At 34.0% G+C, this 4,797-nt stretch overlaps 1 pseudogene; it reads left to right on the plus strand.

The window, feature by feature from the left end:
- Positions 1 to 407: 407 nt before the first annotated feature.
- On the plus strand, positions 408 to 2,095 carry LOC145069260 (putative sugar phosphate/phosphate translocator At5g25400 pseudogene; annotated as a pseudogene).
- Positions 2,096 to 4,797: the final 2,702 nt, after the last annotated feature.

Below are 4,797 nucleotides of genomic sequence, written 5' to 3' on the forward strand. Positions count from 1 at the left end.
TAGTTTTTGCTTATTTTTATTTTTATGTGTGTTTCGTACATATGAATTTGATCACATATAATATGTTTTCAATCGACGGTATATATTGGTGTTAATTAACGAGTGATATCAATCTTATATGTTTATCTACCAACAAATACAACGATAGATAACTTTAATTAATACAATCATAAAATTAAACTTATGAAACGGATATAGGCAACCACAGAAATAGTGGCGTTTGAGAAAATCAATAAAAAAATGATGTAGTGTAGGAAAGAAAAATTATTGTTACAAATTCCATGATATACTAATACAACAACGTTGTACATGTTTTAACAGCTCACCCCTCATAAAACGATAAAACGACGAGGTACACCTTTTTGCCGTAATGAACATATGATCATCCACTCCACCCCATGAAAACGGAACTATTTTCCGCGTTTCTCTTCCTTCCCTCTCACTGAAAACCTAATCGAATACACAATCTCAAAGCTTCCAATTAGAATCACAATTGCCAAATTTTCTCCTTCTTCTTCTGCCGATTCAACCGATCTGTTCCTGAATCAAGTAATTTATGGGGAAAGGAGGAGCTTTGAGTGAAGCTGTATTGAAGAACATCATCCTTTCCTACACTTTCGTCGGCATATGGATCTTCCTCAGCTTCACCGTCATTGTCTTCAACAAGTACATCCTCGATCGAAAGATGTACAATTGGCCTTACCCCATCTCACTCACCATGATCCACATGAGTTTCTGTTCTTCTTTAGCTTACATCCTCGTCAGCATCCTTAAAGTCGTTGAACCAGTTCAGATGACTCGTGACGTTTATCTCACATCTGTCGTCCCAATTGGTTTGCTCTATTCTCTTAGCTTATGGCTTTCCAATTCCGCCTACATTTTTCTATCCGTTTCCTTTATTCAAATGCTTAAAGCCTTGATGCCTGTTGTCGTTTACTCCATTGGTGTTTTGTTCAATAAAGAAAACTTCAAACCCAGAACCATGTCCAACATGCTTTCCATTTCTCTTGGTGTCGTTGTTGCTGCTTATGGTGAAGCACAATTCAACGCATGGGGAGTTGCATTACAGCTTGGGGCTGTTGCTTTCGAAGCTACTCGTTTGGTTTTGATTCAAACCTTGTTGAGTTCAAAGGGTATTACGTTTAATCCCATCACTTCGCTTTATTATGTATCCCCTTGTTGTTTGCTTTTCTTGTCTATTCCTTGGATGATCGTTGAGTACCCATTGTTGAACGAGGCTTCAAGTTTCAAGTTTGATTACATGATGTTTTTAACGAATTCTTTCTGTGCTTTTGCATTGAATCTTGCTGTGTTTTTGCTTGTTGGAAAGACTTCTGCGTTGACTATGAATGTGGCTGGGGTTGTTAAGGATTGGTTGTTGATCGCTTTTTCTTGGTCTGTTATTAAGGATACTGTGACTCCTATTAATCTTTTTGGTTACGGGTTTGCTTTCATGGGTGTTGCGTATTATAATCATGCCAAGTTACAGGCACTTAAGGCTAGGGAATCGGAGAAGAAGCCTGATCTCATTGAGGGAACAAAGCTGTTGGAGGAGAGTAAACTTGAAAATGCAATAAAGAAGAGTGAGTCTACAAATTAAGATCATGAAGTTTGTCGGGTCTTGACTCTTGAAAAAAGCTTTAGCCGCACCCTCCATTGCTTATAGCTAGCTTTTGCTTGCTTTGGTTTGTAATCTAACTTTGATACTTGTTTGGAGATTTCACGTAAAGTTTGAGGAAATAATTAAGGTGCATTTTGAGTTTGATCAAGAAGCTCTACAAGGAATTATGTGCCTTGTAAGGTAATAAGGATTACTACTTCTTTCTTGAGCCATTTGTGTGGCTTTATGAATGAAGATCATCAAATGAATAGAATAATTCAATCAAATCTACTGGATATGACATTGTCCTACAAACTTGATGCATTTTTTGGTTTCTCTTTTGTTAACTTTCTGCCATATTTCCTTAAAGAAAGTTATTAGGAATTTGTGGTTTGTTGTCAAGTTGGTTAACAACTTGTGTATTTTCATTATAGGGCGGGCACACTGATTTTAGCTGACCGAATGGTATCAGTACATTTCTAACGTCACATCACAATACCCAAGTTAGTGACAACTTAGCCAATATCATTGTTGGTGTCAAGATTAACCTCGAATGTTTGAGAAATGAAGAACCAAACAATAAATGTAATTATGTTAGTATATTGATATTGAGCTCATGTGGTTGTTAATTAGTTGAAGCGCGTGTGAGTTTGTTAGTTTGTTACTGCTTCTGTATCTATGTACTAGATTGTATGTATGTAACATTATTACAATAATCAAACACAAAAGCTTCTAACCTTATTCTCTCTCTCTCTCTCTCATCGATGGTATGGAGCACAATTTTATGTTCATCGATCCTTTCATTTAAGTTCCTTGTTTTGTTTTCGAGTTCATCCTTCATCTCTTTCTGATCTAAATTTCCACATCGATGTCTTCACAATCTTCTCAATTTGCTCAAACTCACAATCACAACAATTCTTTTGATCCTTTATACCTTCATCCTTCATATCACCCAATAATGTTATTAGTTTCTAAAAAGTACGATTCGTGGAAAAAAGCTATCGGTAAACAATGAGCTAGGATTTGTGAATGGTAGAATTACCAAGCCTTATCTTGATCATGTTGAAATGTGGAGTCCAATTTCGAAGAGGTTTTGATTGGCGAAGACAAAAGTTTACTACAACATACCAAAGCGCATCGAAGCTTCGACAAACTTCGGCGCAGATCACAATCGCAGGCAAGGCAAGTTTCGGAAGATGTTCATAGCAAAGATAGAAATATCAAATTGGTGTTCGGATTTACTATATCGTATTGAAGCTTCAATAGGCTTTAGAAGTATCTATTTATATATTGGGGAACAAGTTGATTTGTGTCTAACCTTTTGTGATACGGCCCATTTCCCAATGATGAATTCTAGGTCAAACTCCTTTATAAATACATCTTATGAATGTAACCTTAGGTCTGATTACATGTATACTTGTGTGTGAGATGGTGAAATGCAGTTATTACGCCATGATTGTATATAACACTTAGAAATCAATAAAAAGAATTTCACTAATTTTCTTGTGGACGTAGCTTGATAGAACATCAAGTGAACCACATAAATCGTTATATGTTTGTTAGTTTCTTGTATTCTATTATCGTGTTCATTTGTCAAGTGTGTATTTTAATCGTTGTTAATCTCTAACATATCATGTTGCCTTTGAGTCATGGCAAAGACTTGGTTACAACCTGGATTCTTAATGTTCTATTACTGACATTGTTGAATCAGTGTTATATTCTTCTTCGGCATAAGAAATGTTGAATGATTTAGACGACATATTTATTCAATTAATGGTGGAAAGTTTTATCAAATCCAAAAATAAATATCATATTTATCTTAAGGTGTTAGCGATTTGGAAACCTATTTCTACTACATTGAAGAAAAATTGGGACGAGTTGTATGCCATATCCATCATTCCTGCTTATACATGCGGAGCTGCACATCATATTCAAGAATTTCAGCAAAATAAAAAATTAATCAAGTTTCTCATGAGACCAAATCATGAATATGGTGCAGTTAGAGGAAATATTATGATGATGAAGCATGTTCCTTCTATTATTAAAACCTATGATCGTTTAATTCAAGACGAGAAGCATCGAGAGTTACATTCTCCTTCTCATTCTTATAAGAATTTTCTTCTATGAATATCAAAACAGGGGAAACCATTTCAAATAAAACTTTGATGGAAAGAAGAATTTTATATGTAACTTTTGCAAGAAGCTTGATCACATTGCTAGTAAATGTTAACCACTAACTGGTTTTTCTAAGGAATTGAAGTTCACCAAAGGATAAAGTGTCACAACCAATGTTATTAGTTTTCAATCTAATAACAAAGAAAGTCCAAATGATTTTATTGATTTAGTTTCTCCATCACAACACGATAGTTCTCATGTTATGCCTAATTGACATATGGACAGTATCACTAGCTCCTTTCATTGCTCAACAAGTTCAATGGAAGTACATGAACCGGAGCATGCCCGGATGATTCTCAAGCTCAAACATCTAAAAATCATTCAACTGTTACTTTTATTAGTAACTCTTTTCTTTCTCAAAATACATCAAGTAATCTTGTTAATTCTCATTGCCTTGTAACTACATCGATAACTTGGATAACTGATTATGATGCTATTATTATATGTATTTCAATAAGTAAATATTATTCCAAGTTAATATTCTCAAATTTATATATTTGATTTTTATTCCTAATGGCCAACAAATAAGTGCTTATGAGGTTGGAGGCACTTATTTAGCTAAAGATGTCGTTATACATAGTGTTTTATACATCACACTCTTCAAATTTAATTTGTCGTTTATAAGGAAGGTTTCTCAACAATTAGAATCATTGCTTCTATTTTCATAACAATTTTGTTTATGATACAAAGCCTTTCTTAGAAGAGGCCTCTGGTTCTTGGTAAACATCGTATTGGACTTTATTTTATATACTCTAATCAAAAATGCCAACACATGAGTTGTTCTATTTGTTATTTGTAATGCTTCAACATATTATTTTCAAATTCTAATTGTAAATGTGTTTCTAAATACATTTATGTTTCCTTTTGGCTTAAAATACTTGGACACTTACCATTATACAAGTTGAAAACTCTTGGTTTTATAGATAAATTGAATGTTGAATTTGATTATCCTTGTTTGTCCTAAATCTAGACAATATATGATTCCTATAGGTCATGGTCAATCACATTTTCTGACAACTATT

This window comes from Lactuca serriola, chromosome 8 (genome assembly GCF_051521515.1).
Source record: "Lactuca serriola cultivar US96UC23 chromosome 8, Lser_US96UC23_V15, whole genome shotgun sequence".
Taxonomy (NCBI): domain Eukaryota; kingdom Viridiplantae; phylum Streptophyta; class Magnoliopsida; order Asterales; family Asteraceae; genus Lactuca; species Lactuca serriola.